The 20416-nt window shown below is 39.5% G+C and overlaps 1 long non-coding RNA gene across 1 annotated transcript; it reads right to left on the reverse strand.

Moving 5' to 3' along the window:
* Positions 1-1363, reverse strand: LOC146432256 (uncharacterized). The gene is made up of 3 exons (XR_014854511.1): positions 1093-1363; positions 762-855; positions 1-126 (listed from the first exon to the last, which is right to left on the reverse strand). It is a non-coding gene; the product is annotated as an uncharacterized LOC146432256 (long non-coding RNA).
* Between the last annotated feature and the right edge of the window lie 19053 nt (positions 1364-20416).

Consider the following 20416-nt stretch of genomic DNA (forward strand, 5'->3'; position numbering starts at 1 on the left):
AAACACTAACAAGAGAGAGGCTGTTGGTGAGTAAGGTGCCTGTCAAACCCTTACTTTTGGAACATCTGCTGGTTTTTGTTTTCAGAAGGGGTCTGGGCCAAGTCACACCACACTAAATAGAAAGGCCTGTTGAAGCAAAGGTAAGCATTCCAATTAGTTTCGAGGCCATTTGGATTAGCCTTCCTATACAATTGATATGTCATTATGTTTTTGTAATACAGGAAAAGGTACAATGTTTTTCCATGCACCAAGGCAGTCATATCACAGTTTTAGGAAGAAATTTGGTAAAGCAAAGATTAATCAAACTAGGATCAGATTGCTGCTTTTCTAGTAGAACTTTACATTTTCCTAAATAACACATTACAGTTTCCAAGCATGGAAAGAAACCAATTAATACCAAAAATGAGCCTAAGTCTTTTCTAGAGTTTTAAGCTAGACCAGCTTCCCTCCATCCTACATTTATCAAAGGAAAGCCCAGAAACTTTATAAGCCCAGATACAGAGGTAAAACACAAATACACTAACCAGCTAAAAAAATACAGCCTACACCTCTGTGGACTGACAGTCCCTCTCCATTTCTTATGGATGTGGTCCTAACCTGTCCTGAAATAACCTCTTCAGACTCTCCTCAGAAACCAAGAGAGCCAAAACAAGGTGCACAACTACTCACACAGTAAACACACAGCCTTACATGATGCAAGAGTATTGAATGTTTGTGCAAAACACTGAGTTAATAAATAAAACCAAATAGACTTTAGAAACCTTGACGTGCTTGCAGCTGTATTTATGGTAGCAGCTTCTTTCTTCTTTAAGTTATAGCTGCAAGTCTTTTCTTCCTCTGGCTCACAGCAGCAGCCTGCACAAATAATTCAGAGTTGATCTGAACAGTCTGCTTCGGTCCACCACATGCTGCATCCATTTATGTGAAAACAGACATTCAGAGATCCCTTTCTGGCTTTCAAAACATCTTCAGCTGCTCTTTAAATCCTCTAACTGCTGCTGAGAGCAGCACAGATGGACTCTAATTTCTCCCCTCTAGCATCTGCACATTTTTAGCCCCTTACAAAAGCAAAGCAGGCAACTTCTGACATACCAGTTTGAGACTGGCAGGTACATTTTTAACCTTTCAGCTCCAGCGTTCTATTCATGCTGACAAAACTGGGATGCTGCCTTCACCCATGCTGGTAAGACCATACTGAGCAGTTGTGTCTTGGCTGCCTCCTCCCTGACTCATTAAATGTCTGCCAGCAAGCTCCATTTACCTTTACCCTTATTCTAACTGCCCCACTCAGGGTGTTTTATTAGCAAAAAAAAAGCTGTGCAAAAAGGCCTGGTTATATTATAAACTGGATTTTACCTGGACCTCACTCAAATGCACAGATCAAACAAGGAATGAGCAAATAGAAAGCTCATCATCATCACTGATTAACTACCAGCTATTTCCTATGATTCGGGTGGTGGAAAAATTCAGATTCAGTTGTGGAAGGCAACTCAGATAAGAAGCTCAGCTGTAAATAGTGCTGAACCCAATCAAGACAACAGTATCCACAGTTTTGCAATCACATTCCCCTCATTTCCAAGTTCAGTTTCAGTACATAATCAAAGAATGAAAAACTCCTATCCAAGAATCCAAAAATTGAACAGGGCTGTTACTTTGCAAAGGCACTCAGCTTTCCAGGAGAGTGAACTGTATTAGAGCAGAAGCCTTGGCACCTGGTCTGCCCTGGGCCATGGTCTCTTACTGACCTGTGCAGCCTCAGTGAGATCAGCAGTAACTAATGAGAGGGATAAAAAGGCTTTTGTCCTCGTCAAGGGTTAGCTCAGTTACACAGCTTGTTATAACTCCCTGAATATTTTCTGCTCACTGTCCAGCACTCCAACACTACCACAGTCACCTTACAGTAGCAAAAGGAGCTTTACTTCTGTCTGTCCTGTCCCCCAAAGCACTTTTCAGCTATACCTAGATATTAAAAGTGTTAAATTTTAAATGTGATTTTAAAAGCACTCTGTGAAAAGATTCAGAAGTTCTATGTCTTGACACAATCACTGTGACATGAAGGGTTACTTCCTGATCTCTTTCTACAACAGGTGGGAAAGATGCAGAGAAGTAACAGCAGACCATTGAATCTATGTGAAAGGTAAAGTTTACACTGTTAGTTCACAAAAGCATTACCTGATAGGTGGTTACTTCCAGACTTGAATGACATTTTATAACTCTCTTGAATTCTCTGAATTTCCTGTGCTCTCATTGCAGTTCTATTGCATGGGCAGGGGATATTTTCCAAAGTGTGTTTGTACAGCACTGAGAAAAACAAGATCATAACCCCTCTTACAGCTTCAAGAGCTAATACAAACAGTTTAAACAGAGCATTTCTACAGAACATATAACGATGAACATCTGATTTTTTTTTTACCACATAATTAGAGGCCTTTCTCAAAAATTACTCATGCCTCTGGATGAGTAATCTGAAAATCTCAGCACTTGGTATATTAACACCACAAAAGAAACTGAGCATATTCCAGAATTATACTTTCATGGTTTCTTGAGGGCTTTTAAACTTATATAGAGTTACATTACTATTGCATCAATAAGATACATTACCCTCCATAAAAATACTGCATCTCTTCCAGTGGTATTTCATTGCAATGCCTCCAAACCCAGCATGGTCCTTTTGAACTCCAGCTGACACACTCAGAAGACTTATATGTGTGTTGAGTGGCCTGAAGCCATACCTCCTAAAGCTTTCATCTCACACAGCTTCACAACAGGACTGACCAAGCCTTATTTAGATGTAATTTCCAAGAAAAACAGCTTCACAAGCATAAAAACTGAGCAGGATGAGATTACACAGTGTGACTGCATTCTGTACCTGGGCATGCAGGTGTCCATCCTGATCTCAGACTTTGAAAAATCAAAGGCAGCACATTACAAATGGAGCTATATAATGCAGTATGGTTTTCTTTAAGTAAGCACTGAACAGATTCCATCAGGATACTTGAAGTGGAAGGTCAATCTGAGAGCTCCAGACTGCTATGGGGTACTTCCTGGATGACCCTGGCTTCCATGCTCCCCAGAAAGTACCAATGCAAGATCTGGCTCCATAACTACAGCATGAAAAACATACTCAAATCCATACACCATAAGTGTAAACAAGAAAAGCAATTACATTTACAATTTGAAAAATATTCAGAGACAACAGTAAAGATGTAGAAAAAAAGGAACTTTCCATTTTACTTACCATATCTGCTTTTCTCTACTACAGGACAGACCCTTTGTAACATTCCATTCCAATATCAGGAGTGTTCATTTTTAGGTGATATCAATATTGTTTATGCACAATAATAATACACTGTAACTTGATGTTATGATTCCCAAATATACACACACACCCCTTCAAAGGTAACTAACTAGTTTACCTCAGACACTAAGGTAACACTAGAAAGATCAGCATGTTTTACACTACAGCATTTTTGTATTCTCTCCACATTTCACTTCTCAGCTACCAGGAATCTTTTGCTTTTTATCATTAGTGAATGCAAAAAGACATTATTGAAGATGTGATATCAAGTCACCTAGTTGGGAAAATCCTCAGCTAGTGTCAGAGATTACACACGGGTGGATAATATGGATTCCAGGAGAATCAGTACTTTGAGCATCACTGAATAAATAGTTTTTGAAAATCACCTAAAAGCAAACTCAAATGCTGTCATAAGAGATTCTCAGTCAAAAACACAGGCAAGAGTTTCAAGTTGCTAATACTTCACATTTACAGGTTTTTGGCAGAAGAATAACAGTAAGAAAATCAAAACTTTGTTCACAACAGCTGCCTAACATTGCTTTAAAAATTAACTGGAGTTTTCCCATAAAAAGGAAGGTTTGTCTCACCTACATTAATAGTATTGCATTTAGTGCAACTGACAGCTAGATGTTACTGCAACTCCAACACTGCTATCTAAGGCTTGATTTCAACTCCTGTAATCTGAAATAAAAACTTATTTATAGAGAAGATCGTTCAGCAGAAGATTCAGATCCAATTACGCTGTCACAAATGATGCCACTACTATAAAATTCCAGATGAATTTCAAAAACTATTTGACCTATATTTATTTGACCTATATTTGATCTTGTGCTATAATGTTATAAAAAAAAGAGAAACATTAAAGTAATTTGCTTTTAATTAATATTTATATTTTAAAATCAAGTCAGCATTGCAGTTAAAATGAAGAAGCCTAGGCACTGAGAGGAAGCAAGAACTTCCTTGTGCTTCTGCAGTGAATTCAATCTCATTGTACATGTTCATATCCACTTTGAACAAGCTAAAAATCTCAACCCAAAAATAATTTCTATAAACTGTGTTCCACTATAACCCCAAAGCCATGCTGTAATTAAGAAATGGATTCTTAGAGCATGATTTACAAATCATCAGCAACAGAAAAAGCTAAAACATCCTATTTGTTCACCTGTCAGTGGTTTCTCATCCTCCCGACTCTCTGCCTTCTGTTGTATCAGCACACTGTTTCTTGTGACAGTGAATTAGAATCAGGAGAAAGCACCTTTTTAAAATTAAAACCTTGTTTGCATCTTCTCTAAGGCAGTAAGCAGCAGTTCTCTTTGTCCTGTGGCTCCAATGACAATTTTAGTCATCATAGCACAAGCTGGGGTCTTGCTTTGCTTTGTATCTCGTGATTAATAGTTAATTGACTGCAAGCTGAGTGAGAACAGTAAAATATCAAGGATGTTAATGAAAGTCACTAGTTAGTTGTAAAAATGCTCTTGAAACTTTGCCTGAAGGCACCTCTGAGCAGGTCAAAGGGGGACAGCCAGGGCCATCTGAGAGCCCAGATCATGAGAAAGGCTCATGGTAATGAGGCCACTCAGAGGTCAAGCCCAAATTCAATATGCAGGTCAGCTGCAGTGAGGATAACCAAGGTCAGGTGCAGGCCAGTGACTGATGAACAGGACTACAGTGACAAGGTCCGGGTGAAAAAAAACATTCCCCAGGTCAGGAGCAACAAGAGCCAATAACAGGCACAGAAAATAACATGTCCACAGCTCAGGCAGGGATCAGAGGCCCAGGACCGAGCTTAAATGGGTTCCTGGGCCCATGGGGAGCTGGGAGGGTCAGAGGGAGATCCCAGGTGAGGCTGCTCAGGGCCATTAAAACCTGCCATCAGGTTCTCAAAATTATAAAAGTAAGCCACATCAAGTCTCCCATCAGTCTGTCCAGGAAGGTGAAGAAACAAATCACTTTAGTAAGACCCATTTCATACTCTGAAACTCATTTTTCCACACAAAAAATAAGCACATTCAGGAGAAGGTGGCTAACTTTTCCTTATTTTGCTGTGTGCCGTATGGATAAATAGATTATTTCCATCTCCATGGCCATTAATCTACTGCCTAAGCTTTTGGTAGTTATTATAAATGTATACACATCTATATAAATGCATTTGGAAAGAATGACATCTAACCTGGTCTCTCAGGCCCTAATGGAAGGGCCAACAAAATGAACAGAAATTCATTTATTCACTTCAGTATTAATCATGCCTCAGTGTTCTAAACGAAGCTAAAAAGAAAAATGAAAGGAAGGGAAGATATGTTGTATAATATCTTCTTGAGGGACAGTCCCTGAAAATTTCCTATTGTGAGATAAATAAAAAATTTGGGGTTTAGCAGTGTGGAATTAAGTATTGATTGCTGTCCCTTGAAAGCAGCACAGGCAAAATGGTTTTCAGGAGTAACAGAAGTTGTTGGAGGAATAACTGTGGCAGAGACTAGAGCATGCTGGAAGTGGGTTCAGGAGCAATTTAGGATTTTTAATATTTTATTCAGCTCAAACAGATTTAACTGCCTCCAGAACAGTTCTGGATCTAACGGAAAAATTGGTTATGACAATATGTATAGAGATTATCTTATCCCATGTAACTCAAACAGAAAGTCAACTTTCTTCTGCATGAAATAAGATCTCTGGTCAGTTGTTTCTGCTCTCCTGACAGTGCTCTGAGCAATGAATTCTCTGTAATTTTGGGTTTAAAAAACTTTAAACATAAACAACACTGAAGTTCTGACATCTGGATTCCAGGACAGGTAAGACAGTTCCCTGAATTGCAGGAGCAGGTTAGCATCCATTACCTCATCACATCCCTCTCCTAAAGCAGGCAACAGAAAAGCAAACAATTGGCCTGTTTGGCACAGCAGGACATTTTATCATTCTCTGGGCAAGAGGAGACTGAATTTGGCTGTATAGCTTCCTGTAATAAAACATACAGAAATAAATTCCCATGGGTTTCCCACTGATATTTCCTCTGGGCAAAGCAGTTGCAGGGAGCACATGACAAGGCTATGAAACATTAAGAAGATCTCAATTATTCTCCAGTGAGAGAAAATGCCTCAAGCCTCATGTGAGGATGAGCTGTTCCCTCTCACCTTGTCTGACCCTCTATCCCTCTTCTGGCTCTATGAATTCACTGGCACCTCCAATAATTTCCTTTCTTCCAGAGTCTTTACAGAGAGTGCAAAAATTAGGGGTAGCAGCAGCAGCAGTGACCAGGTGCCAAGGGAAGCTCACAGTGGACAGCAACTTCCATAGCCTGGAGTCCCAGGCAAGTCTCCCGGGCATTGACTGTCAAACTCAAATGTTTCAAGATGCCCCAGATTAATTTCTGTTCCATCTGAGAATTTTCTACCCATTTAAACTATCTTTTTCTCTTCTGAAGCCTTAAATAGGCTGCATATCCATTGTTAAGAAATGCTTCCTACTTCAATTTGCTGCAAAGGTTTCTCCTTCCAACCACATCAGTTGCTTCCATTCATAAGAGCAAGGTATATGCATTTTCTCACTGTATTATTATTATTTGCGTTTAATTTAACTGACTTGGAAAAAAAAATGTGAAACCTTTCTGACTGAGAAATCTAGGATAGGAATATAGGGTAGCATAAAGGAACTTTTCCCAACCTCACCTAGCTTAGTCTTTATTAATGGGTTTGTACCCTGCATCTATTGGCTGCCAGAGTGAAAATCTGGACTATTTGTGAAGACACACAGCATAACAGGGGTTTGCAAGTCTCTGCTCTCAGCTGCACAATGTACCCACAAGAACACTCCTCCAGGTTCACCAGAACTTCATCAGAGAGCTTACATCTCTGCTTACCTTCAGAAAGGAAATGCAAGACAGTAAGTCCATATTCCTAGAGAGAGTCCAAAGACTATTGATAGAATGATTTGTTAGTCAGGATTTACACATCCACTTCATCTTATTGGAGAAGAAATAAAGTTTCACTCTATCATTTATATCCCAATGCCAGTGTTACAGGCAGAAAAGCCTACAAGTAGGTAACTTTCCATTGGATTTTGTAACCATGATTCAGAGAACAGTACTACTGCCAGGCACATGTTTTAATAGAAATTGAAAATAAATTATCTTGAGAATGCAACTGTGTTGCATTGTGTTCAAATAAGTTTAAGTGGCTTTTCCTCACAGAGTAGCTTTGAAATTATCTCTGCCTTTTGTTTTGATAGCCAGCTTCTTTAACTTCTAGTCCACTAACCTGAGCACAGTCCTACATGAAAATGTGTTTGTCCCCACCAATGACTAGGGAAATCATGGATTGTTTTATATTGAAGAAGTTTCACATTCATTCTAAATGAGACAAGAGTATGCATAGATATTTTGAGAAAGCAAATTCATTAGATGAAGGAGCTGTTTTCCTATAACACACAAACATTTAAAGAACTGACATTCCTGTCTCAACTCAGATTGGATCCTTTTCCTTCTAGATCCTCCTCATTGGAAGGATTTGTTTAGTTAGGAATCTTATTTATAATCCAGTAAATATTTACTGTAGTGGAAATTAAAACACACCCAGATTAGTACACCATGCTAAATAACAGTGAATGTCCTTTTTGTTTTCAAAGACCACTGTCCAACTAAAAGTATTGTGCAGTTAAATTGAAGACACAATTATGATAATGTAGATATGTAGACAAAAGGAAATGTAGAGGAAAAAAAAACCTTCCTGCAGAAATTTAGATAGTGAAAAAGGTAATTTAAGTTTGCCTACTCAAGACAGTGTTAGGTAACTGAAGGGAAGGAAAGAAACCCTGCAAAACACAAAACCACACAGAAAAATAACTTTTTTCTTGTTCCAAAGCATTCCAAAATCATGTGTCCTTGGAACATTCCAAATTACAAATCCCCCTTGTACAAAACCTTTCTGGCACCATGGTCCAGATTTGGTTCTGCTCTCTCAGTTAATGCTGCACCCACATTCTTTCAGACTGTTGCTAAACATCTCTTGTCCTGCTCTCTCCCCCTTTCTGCTTGGGACTTTGGTCCAGAAACAGATTAGGGATTTGTATTTTAGATTCCACAGATTCACTAACTGGGCTTAAGAAGTCTTTTTAGTCGCTTAAAATATGTAGCACTTGGTAGACAACAGGCAAACCAATATTAAACCTGTCCAAAGAAACTGAAATAAATCTGCACATGGATGTACTTTGTTATTAGTGCTTATAGCTCATGCCATGAATTTGGCATTTGAATGTACAAATGATCTCACTCACATGCCAGTGCAAGCTTTTTCCATCCAGGATGATATGCACAGGATACCACAAAGACTTAAGTATATGCTGGTTTCAAAGTAAAACACCACAAACTTCCAGTAAGAATGAAAAGGTCAGTTCTGCTCTAGATATCATTAGTGATAATCTAGAATAGTCAGTGTGCTTACTGCAGGACAAAGAAAACTGAACTGCTGTCCCAAACTTCACCCTAGGAACTTCTATACTGCAATTTCTTATGGTTTCTTAAAGTTGCCTTCAGAACCCATCCAGTCTACCCAGAAAATATGAGACAAATCAGTGATTTATTCCCAGTTTCAAGAACCAAGCCACATGCTGCTTCTACGTAATAAATAAACAGAAAATAAAGTATAGTCCATAGAGAAGAGAAACTGAGAAAAGTGTGACACTGGAAATGACTGAAAGAATTAGGATTGTTCATTCCAGAGAGGAAGGGGCTGAGGCATGATAATGGATTTTAAAATACAAAAGGCTGCTGCAGAGCTCTGTGGAGAGCAGATAGGACAGGATGCTGTACTGTAAAATCACAGTGTCTTGATTTGGTTCTTCATTCTGCACTTTGCACTTTTACTGAAGCAGACATGGGCTGGGAATGGACAGCAAGGAGAGAGAACCGTAAAAAGCAATGAGCCAACATAGCAGGCTGGGAAGACTTTAAAAGAAACACCCTTCCATGAACCCTTCTGGATTGCCCAGCCTAGTTTTATCAGGGGAAAGGAAGACAATATCTCAGTCTGAGAATTCAGCTGGAGAATGAATCTTGGTAAAGATTTAGCTGTTGTATTTGTCCCGCAGCAAGAATGAGTGAGAACCTAGAGATCAAATCTAAGTCCAAAATGAGCTCTCTGACAAGCAGGACAATGACCTCCACAGGGCCTTGAATAAAATCACTTGCAGAAGGTGGGAGAAAGCTGAGCCCTGCTTTTACAGTAAAGGTGGCTGAACACTGCAATAGGTTTTGTAGACCATTCTTGCATATATTTCAAACCTAACTGCTCACAGCCTGCTCTAAATAAGGGGGTTGGACTAGATGGTCTCCAGAGGGCTTTTTCAGCCTCAACTGTTCTGTTCAGCCATGCTGAATTTCACACATCATTCAATTATTCATAAGTATCACTTTTAGCTAAGGCCCTCTTCTGGATAGATGACAAAAAGGTAGTTTTCTTAGTCTTCAACAGGTGATGGTGGATAATTTTGTATATGAATCATAGCAAAAAATAGAGCAGAAAAGCATTTGGGCCTCCCACATGCAGAAAACAGGAGAAAGTATTTGGAAGAACTTCTTAAGATATGTCAAGGGAAATTATCAGAAGGAAGGTGAATGAGCAGTAAAACACCAGTCAAGGGAGCAGGAGGTTTTAAAACTATTTCGGCATGGTCAGGGATCATGAGGATGAAGTACCACTCTTGACTGAGTGCTGATTGTAGCCTTTGGCAAGATCAGCTATTGACTCAGGAAATATCTCACATTTTTTGCTTTACTTAAGAGCTAACTAAAATATTAAAACAATGTTTGGGGTTGTTTGTTTGTTTTTATCTCACTAATCATCTTTTATAGCTCAAGTGTTACCTACAACAGAAGTTTCTGGCTAAGGTTTCAGAAAGCACTCAAGTCCCTTGGATGCTTCTAGAAAAGCTCATCTCTGTTGCTTTGCACTGTCAGTACTGCAGACAGCTGAATATTTCATCTGCTCCAGACATTCCTGGCTAACTGGGAGCAGGATTGCAGCACAACTCCAGTGCAGCTTGCTTGAATCACCAACACATTTTTGCACTTATTCCCATTCTTGATTAAAACTTCCTCTGTCACTGCTGCTCTCCAGCCTGTGTTGCTGATGTTCTGCTGTCTTTCACAGCTGAAGGACAGTTATATAAAGGTCTCCACAGCCCTTGCCCAACAGCATCAGGTGGGAATTTATCCAAGGTGCTTCAGTTCTTAAATAATTAGGAACAGAACAGACTATAATGGAACAATATAGAGGACTTTTAAGGCCAGGGACAAGTGCCAGAATCACTCTGGAACAGTGCTTATGTTATGATTTCCTGGGACATTTTGGTTTTATTTATTAACCGAAGGAATCTTTTCCTCATGCCAACACTTATGTGTGATCATAGTATGCAAGAATCTACTTTCCAAAATCTGGTGATGTTCCAGGAGACAGTTATACAAGCTCCTTGTATAAACTGATGATGGAATCCATATTCAATCCTGCTTTAACAATGTTCAGCTAGAACTGAGTCCAGCAAGATCCATAATGACTGGAGCTTTACCCTCTGTATCCACTGCAGGGCTACCACTGGTAGGGGCAGATCCACAGTTGTTGGAGCTTTATGTTCATACTTTTCTCCATTTGTGCTGATAGCTCATTCAATAAATAACTTGGACTGGCTTTTCAGAGAGCCTGAGGACTCAATTCCTAACAGAGCTGCAAACTGTTAATTCAAAGAGAAGAGAAAGCTTGTGACTTGTATTGAAAAAAGAGCTAAGGATCCAATAATCCAGAACTTCCGGTTGAAAAATATAGCCCAAAGACATGATCCTATTAACCAGTAGTTAAATAGAATCAGCCACATGAAGGAAGGCTTGCTTGGAGGATTGAGTGTGGGGTGCAGAAAGGTCCACAGTAGATCTGGTCTTACCTCTCCTGAGAGCTCAAGCCTTGATCTCACAATGCACCTCCTGAATTCTAAAACCCTCCTCAGGGAGCTTAGGGACACACTTACATAATCTCCCAGATGGGAGCCAGAATGTACAAAACTGTGTAATGAAGCCCAGAAATTTACTTTAATACTAACCTGGCTCAGCTGTGATTGGAAATAATCTCTGTGCAGGATGTGAAAATATCTGCTCGTGTTGGATCTGTCTTTGGGAATTCCCTATCAGTCTGTGAACTGTCCAGACTATGTTTTTCAAATATCTGCAGAACCCTGGAAGTACAAGTTCTGTATATATAGCTTACCTGGTGCTTTTTCTCTGTTTCAAAAAAATAAAAATTTCAGGGAAATGTTAACTTCATTGAAATCCAAATATTTACTGTGAACTAGAAATCCTTTTGGTCAGGCCTCTTAGACACATAGCCAAATTTATTCAAGTAATGCAGCAGTGACCTCTACCGCACAGCTGATGTTATTTCATCCTTGTTCAGCTAAATCAAACCTGCTGATAGTACCTCTTTCAGGTAAGTTAAAACTACGCTTTTTTCCAAAAACAAGCATACTTACCTCAAGTTAAGAACATTCCTCTTTTTCCTAATAAAGAGAAGGGCTTAAACCTCCAGAAGATTATTTTTGAAGTTACTGGCATGAAGATACCAGAATTTATTTTGAATGTTTTCACTGGTTATCAAGGATAGTATCAGCATTAAATGAACTCTGAACAACTCTCACAAAAACTACTCTCATAATGATATCAAGCCCCATTCTTTAACCACAAGATGACACTTTCTCTTTCCTGTGCTGGATCAGAAGAATACCAACCAACTGTAAAAAGCATAATGCCTGTACATGATGCTCCACAGCATCCACGTGGCAAAGAAAAGCAATACAAACTAGAAGATGAGGATGCTTGTTTTCAGCTTGTGTCTCTACTTCATCCATGAGAAAACAAATGTCCTAAAGCATCCTCAAGAAGTACTGAGAAACCACAAATTCTGCCAAGTCAGCAGAGGAAATATGGAAAAATGGTATTCTTCCCCTTCCCTCCCATGACTAAATCTTCTCTTTCCACTCAGTCCTCCAAGGGACCATATATTCCATACGTGAGGAATTTGAGTCTGTCCCTGCACTGGCCCAGCATGACTGCCCTCTGTTCAAAAAGTCAGAGCTGAGGCAGAGCAAAGCTGTGTGATCTCACACTGACCCTGTGTGGTGAAATCAGGCTGCAGCAAGCAGCCAACTTGCACTCACACCCTCCAGCCGCAGGCATCAAGAAGCAGCAGATTCCTATAATCAATCACTCCGTATTTAAAAAGTGTGTCTCTATTTCACAATGTGTTTCTGTATCAGGCATTTGTTCATTACTGTGTCCTTTCTTTTTCTTTAAAAGTCCCATTTTCGTTTCCCATGGAAGAGTTTAAACCCCCTAAACAAGTTATTCCATGTTCTCTTTTTGATAAATGAGCCATAACATTCTCCAATGTCTTGCTGTGAGGCATTTTTGCTGAACCCAAGATTTTCTGGCAAACCGTTATTTGCTTTTTTTGGTATTTTTTCATTCTTTTTAGAGATGTGCTGGAGCTGCATGTGGATTTCCACCTTGCTGGTGCTCTCTACACAAACATCACCCACCTGTTTCTGTCGCCCTTGCCTTCAGTTCAGTTTTGGAGGTACTGACTTCCAGAACAAGTCTTACCATCCAGGCAAGCTGACATTTTTCTTTGCTTCATGATACAGTAGCTTCAGTCCTACATTTATGACAAATGCATTTTGCCAGCATGAGCTCAGCAAGCAAATAACCTAGTTCTCTTCTCTATTGCTTTTTAATATTCTACTACTGTTTTGCATCACTCACAAAATTTTATCAGCTTTCACATTCACTTTCAGATTAGAAGACAGGGTTTGTCTTCTACAAACCACTGTGAAGCCCTACTGTGACAAATCTAATAAATAGCAGTTCTCCCCAACAACTGCTTTCTTAGGTTTTCCTGCAAACTAGCTCATGCTCCATTTCATGTCTGCTTAATGTTTATAAAGGGCCTCTTTATTTTTCTAAAACCTTTTATTTGAAATGTCATAGCATAGTAAAACTTGTACCAAAACTGTTTATCTGGGCAGGTACTCTCTGAACTTCCAATCTCAAGGAATAAAGTTAGTTTTCTCAGAAATAAATATATCCTATTAAAATATGTTAGCTGAAAGTATATTCTGATTACTTCTCAGCTGAATACTTTCCTTGCTTTTCTGTGATTTTGTTCAAAACCTACATCAACCAAACTTCTTTGTAGTTGCTACTTTATTTTCTCTTTGAGTCCTGGCAGTCAGGATTCACCTTTTGTTAATCTTGGCACCAATAGTCTTCTGGTTTCACAAAATTCTGGAAGTTTTACAAAACATCAAATGCTTGCAACATATTTCATGGTTGAGCCAAGTAATAATTTGGATTTATACATTTAGAATGCTTTGAACTTCTGCCATATTGGCACTGCATTTGTAACATTCCTTGGAGCTAAGTGTAAAAATAACCCAGAAATCTGGGATAAATAGATTATTTTAAGGATATCAAGCAAATACATACTCTGTACCAGTAAGTATGTATATTCACTTAGCATTCCTGAATGCTGTCCTCTAGTTGTGTTTCCAAATGTGCCTGCTAAGTTTGCTAGATCCATGGAATGGATTCCTATCGTGCCTGGTGTCAGAGTGGTGTTCATAGCACCAATTGTGATACCATCCCTCCTCCAGGAGTAATAGGTAAATTGGTGGCTTTTCAGCTTATGTTTTTCATCTATGAACTCACTGAGTGTTAGCTGTTTGACTTTTTGAAACAGCAACAAAAAATATACTAAATCTTTCTGAGACAACAAATGCGTTATCACCAGTAGTCTAAGATTTGGCAAAAATAAATATCTGGAGATAAAAGATCTTTTCAGCAGCTTTTTTGAGAACTTTCGGTTGTGAAAAATTCATAGTTAAATGAAAAATGTTGCTTACTTACAGGTGTTTAGTAGTCTCTATGGTTACTTTAGGATTAAAGTGGCTTTTTCATCCTCAGCTTATACAGGTAATCAGCTCCCTGCTTTTGGCATCAATACACAATAATTGATTTGTACAGAGCTTTTAGTGCTGATTTCTGAATTACAAATAGTTTTACCACCACCACCACCTAAGAATAAGCCATTGCCATGGCTAAAATGAGACAGGGCTGCTCTACTCCTCCTAACATTTTTGTTTGTTTGTTTTACACTCTGAATCCCACAAAGTAATGCACCATTTTCACCCTCAGTGTCCATGATAGCCATTGAGGTTGAAGCTGCCCTCTCCAGCAGTCCTGTCCAACCCTCCAGCACATGGAGTGTATTTTAACCAGCCTGAATGTAGTCCTTGCCGTTCAAGGCACAGCAGAGTCCTCAGGACAACCAGCACCTCTGCTGTGGGCACACTGGGATAAGTCCCATCCTTACACTGGAAAGTGCACTGGTGAGATTAGTGTAACACACAAGCAGAAGGTGTGTCTGACAAACCTGGAGAGAGCACTGGGAGCCTGTTGTGACATTCAGAGCAGGGAGGGACACATTCTCTTCACAATCCTTCATGCCTACGCTGATCTTGCAGTTTGCAGTCCCTTAAGGCTCCTGCTCTTGTGCAGCCCTTTGCCCACACCCAGCACCCTCCCAGATGCCTGCTGGAACCACTAACCTTTCTGCCTCCTACAGAGGAGCCTTAAAAACAATTCTCTCTTCTGAGCTTAGAAGTGAAGGTTTCTGCTCTCTCCCTTACCTACCAACTCTGCTCTAAGCTCAAAATCCAGTTCACATGAGACTCCTTGCTTAAATATCTTCTCAGATAATATAGAAAATACCATGTTATTGTTCACCATGTCACTCCACTCCCCTACCATTATTACCATTATTTTTAGTAGTGCCTTCCACTTTGTACATCTCTATCATTTCACTTTATACCTACTTGTTCAGCACTGCTACAGTGACTCTCTGGTCTCTGATCAGAACCTTTCTGTGCTAAGCACTGTGAATGTAGATCAGCCTTGCTTCAGCTACAGTTGATAATTCTCCCAAGCAATGAGGTAAAACAAAGGGAAAGAAAGCAAATTTGTGAAAGCAAGAGAAAACAGCAGCTACACAATACAGCCGACTGAGGGAGCTGCTCCAGAGCCTAAAACAAACCAACAGTTTTCCAACCTGTTTTTTTTCAAACTGCAATATTCCTTATTTTCCTCCTTACATTTATGACACTGCTAAGTATCTTGAGATTCACCTTGTAAGCAGAACTGGTAAAAAGGAAAAGCATTTATGTTCCACCATGCTGTAAAGGAGAAAAGTTTCCCTCTAAAGTGAAACTAAAATTAGCTCCCACACATTCAGAATGAAAGTGGATGTTTTGCAAGCTAGGCTACAAAAATTTACCGGAAAACCCCACTTATGAAATAGCAGAAAAGAAACACAACCACATTTTTCCCAATACTCAGAGGACGAGACAGAAGTAGCAGTAATGCAGCAGCTGGACAAAAGTAAATTATATCACGTTACAAGGAGTTAAAATAAAAATACATTTCATTTAACACCTTTTATTCTTGTAGATACAGCATTGTGAACTCAGTGGCTTGAAAAATAAGCTAATTTTTTAATTCCCAAACTGACATGTTACCTCATGAAATGAAGCATTGTTGTCTTTGAGATTCAGCATCTACACTGATTTTTCTAAGTATGCACAGCACTTTCTATGGAGACAAAACAGAGAAGCAAATGGGAAGTAATGTGTCAAAACCTCAATATAGTATATTCACATGACAAGGCTAGTTTAATTTTTAGCATCTTTAATCACCTTTAAGTATTTATTTTCATTTCATTATACTCATCCAGTACAGGGAGTATTTAACTTCCACCAAGGTCAGTGGTAGTCAGGAGGCTCTTGGCAGTGGCCACTGTGTGCCTGCAGAGAGATTCCTGAACAGGGGAATCCTTCTGCATCTGCCAACAGCACTGAAGCCTGGAGACAGCTTTGGCAAATAGTCACATGCAGTGTTTTCTACATGCCATTCTCACATCAAAGCTGATCATAGTTGTGGCATTTGTGATTTTACACACTAACTAGACCTACGGCCATGTACAACAACAAAGACTTCATCTCCTGGACTCCAGGAGACTGCAATGAGTTAACTACTGCTTTGGGGAAAAGTTGGCTCATGCAAAGCCTTGTAGAAACTATTTAGAGAAACTTGTTTTCTCTGTTACTTTCCTAATGGTTTTCCACCAGCTGATAAGTTCCTCTAAGTGAATCATAACTTTTCTCTAGAAGGAAATTACAGGAATGAAACTTTCAATGTCTGTGAAACACTCCCTGTGCTAAAAGAAACAAAACTTATTCACTAGGGTGCCAAAATATGCATTTTTAGGCTTATCATTAAAAAGAGATGGGAGAAGACATTTAGAGCACTAAATTCAGAGATTTTTTCAGAAGAGATAACAGTATTAAATCTGTAGCTTTTGCCAATAGCTAATGAGAACTGTAAGAAAGCAAAATTATGGCATACAATGGTAGTAAAATTATTCTTTTCAAGATCAGTGTTAGACATTCAGAAACAGATCCTACCAAAGCCTACTGAACAATTACAGATTAAAAATTCATTACGGCCTAGTAAATCTACATTAAACCCTTTATTACAAACACAGCTCTTTCAAATAGCCTACCTTGAAGGGATGATAAACTGTGACTACTGGGATTTATTGTCTGCCAGGGCCCTGAGAGCACCAAGAATCCCTCATTGTCCTCATCAGCCTCATCTGGGACCTCCACACATGTGCTCTGCCCACTGGCTCAGGAACTGCATTTAAGCTCAAACCCTCAGCTGTGTTTCTTCTCTGAGCTGTTTTGTTGGTGTGTCAGGACTTAATAGTTCTCTCTATTATTATCATCAGTATTTCTGATAGCTTTATTCCTTTTTATTTCATGGCAGAGAGAATCTACTGCACACTTTGGATGAGTCAGGAGCTGAGCTTTTACAGTTACAGCAGCTTAGCAAAGTTGCCAGTTCCATTGCTAAGTAAGACCAGGTATAGCACAAGTCAAAGAATTTTTGGCCCAGTTAGAGATATAGGACAGGAAACTTAAGCAATTGTTTTCTGGAGGCAAGCAAGAAATGGTAGTGATGAAACTCATGAGCCTCTGACCCCAATTTCCTCACAATGTCATGGGGCAGGAAAAAATATTTGAAAAGCTGTTAGATAAGCTTAATTTTGGTTATCTGATGGAGCCATATGTAAGAACTCAAGTCAAATAGTGTTAACAGGTCTAGTGGAGGCTGTGCTTATAAGACTATGTGCAGCCAAGTTTTAAACACCTCTAAAGATGGAGACTTCCACCTCTCTGCACAACCTGTCTAACTGTTCAATCACATTTATAGTGTTTTCCTATGGTAAAGCAGTTTCCAGTATTTCAATTTCTTCTTATTGCTTTTTGTCCCTTCACTGGGCAACATTGAGTCTTGGTCCATATTTGCTTCCTCCCATGAGGAGTTTATGTATATCAGAAAGATCCCTCTGAGCCAAACGATCTTTATTCTCTCAGCCTCTCCTCCTCACAGATATTCCATTTACTTATTATCATTTTCCTGACTCTTTGCTAGACTCAGTCCATGTCCTTCTTACACTGGGAAGCCCAGAGCAGAGAATGCAACTCCAGATGTGGTCTCACCAGTGCTGAGCAAGATCTCTCTTGACTTACTGGCAGCATTTTTCCCAATACAGCCCAGGATGTTTGTCTTTATCTGCCACAAAGACTCCTTGCTTCTCACATTCAGCTGCCTTCCTACTAAGGGCTGCAAAGTTCTCTCCTGCAGAGCTGCTTTCCACCTGGTTGTTGCCAGCTTGTACTGGTGCTTGTACTGTATCTGGGCTGTGGCATTTGACATTCCCCTTTGACCTTCATGTGACTCCTGTTTGTGCCTTGCTTCATCCCCTTAAGCTGCTTCTGAGTGGCAGCGCAACCCCTGTTACTGTCTGAGTTTGGTGCACACACTGTCAAATATCTGCTGTTGTATTTTGCTTTAAGAGGAAAATGTTCTAGAGATGTGCAAATACACTTAATGCCAGCTGCTTCTCCCAGTCTTGGACCTGAGCCTACAGCTGGCATCTGTGTAAGCTGGGAGCACAATGGCTTTTCCCTAAGCTTGCCAGTGTTAGGGGTTATCAGCTTTTGCACAAATTCTAAATGTTTCCTTTTTAATATCTACCATAGAGCTGTCTGATTTGATATCTGCTTCCCTGCTCTACTGAAGCTGAGAGGAAATGGGAGTATCTGTCACTTGAGGACAGAGATAAGCCTTGGGGTTTTTTGTCTCTTGCAGTACAATGGGGGAATTTGCAACAGGTCACTGCTTTTTGATACCACTTCCTGGAAAGAACACAATACAACAAAGTCCACCCAGTAGAGGCTGTTCTCACTCATGCCACGCTGCTATTTTCAGCTGTCAAAAGCAAAAGTCAAAAAATTACATACAGTCATATTATTAGAACTGTTTACTTTTCAGTGAAGTTCATTTGCCTGTATTAAAACGGGTAGATCATTGATAATTAAAAGAGTCAACATATTAATCCCAAAAGATTATGCTGCATTACTGCAACATTTTCTTAAACCATATTTTTTGGCTCAAGTTTCTTTGCTATGACTTCCAAAGAGCACACAGGCATCACAGGACAGAGCACTTGGGCTCTCTAGCCTGTTTGGACACTGCCTACGTCTCTCTTGCTGTGTGTCCCTGTTCTCTCATCACTTTCACAGGAGAAATGATAGTGATCTCCAAGGACTAAGCCATTAAAAAATTTACCAGAACTCAGTGCTAAGCAAAAGTCAAAGAACTGCAATGTTTAGCCTCCTCTGAGGAGCTTGTTTGCAATGTTACCAACTCAAACACTCAAAAATGTTTCAGTCATGCAAACTAATATGCTTTTGATGGACTATGTGTAATAAACAATGTCTTGTTTTCTTTTCATTGTCCTCCAAAGTTTTGGGTCTGTAATGAATAGAATTTCAGATGGTTTTGATTTGGCAGCCTCCAAATGAAAGCTGAAACTTAGCCCTTCGATTACTGCAAGATCTATTAAAACTACTTTATTAATAATTTTTGAACAGGATTGACGTTCCATAAGAAGATTTTTTTTTTTTATAAGAAGACCTCCTTTCATTTTTTTAGATGCTGTCTCTTCATATCACTCATGGTGGATTCTAGCCCAGCTAAAATTTTTAAGGTTGACAAAGGCTCTTTTGGTCTGCAAAGGATTACGTGACAGGTGGTGGGAAAACTGTGGGAAACTAAGGTAAATTCTCTACTTTTTACGTCTTCTGTTTTAGTTGGCCACTTTCCACAGAGGAGAAGGAAGTTTTCATCTCTGGCAGTGTTTGACTTAACTCCAGTTGAGTATGCTAATGACCAAATCCAAAGAATATATTTCACCATAAATAGAATGTTTTCCTAGCTCACCGAACGTCCACTGACGTTTACTGCAGCAATTCAGAAGTCTTTCTCCACGGCACTAAATGCAAGTGTCCTCCAAGCAGGCCAGGTTATACCAATGCTTAAAGGAAATCAGTGGCAATCTGTGTCTTTCAGATGCTTTTAATGTACACATTGTTGCAACTTTGAAAAAATTTCAACCAAACAAAAAAAAATCTCCAAATGAACACAAATCAGCCCTGCAACTGAAAAACAGCATTTGGCCTAAATCAGACTTTTCAAAAAATTGTTGTTGGTTATGTGTGCCCAGATGGGGCACACTCCAGAATTAACAGGTAGAGAAAAGGCAACACTTAGGATCAAGCCAATTAAAACTTTACCCGCTTTCTGGTGGAAAAATCCAAGAGACAGGCATGGCATTGGAAAAGAGATTTGTGTTGTGCTGTTCTAGAGGAAAAGTTTCTTTTGGGGATTGGTGAATATGGCTGCACATACTGGGAATATTCCTCACCCTGGAACAGGTATCCTTCGTAGTGCAAGGAGGGAGTGCTCACTATGTCTTTGCCTAGAAGAGCTTGGGGTTTGCTTGGAATGTGTGAAGGCTTTGGAAGCTGCTTATAATGCTTCACCTCTGCCACACATTCCCAGCAAGGTCACACAATGTAGGCCTCTGATATTTCACCATTAGCTTACTAGAACTTCTTATCTGCAGG

This window comes from Lichenostomus cassidix, chromosome 11 (assembly GCF_008360975.1).
Source record: "Lichenostomus cassidix isolate B80296 chromosome 11, HeHo_3.0, whole genome shotgun sequence".
Taxonomy (NCBI): Eukaryota; Metazoa; Chordata; class Aves; order Passeriformes; family Meliphagidae; genus Lichenostomus; species Lichenostomus cassidix.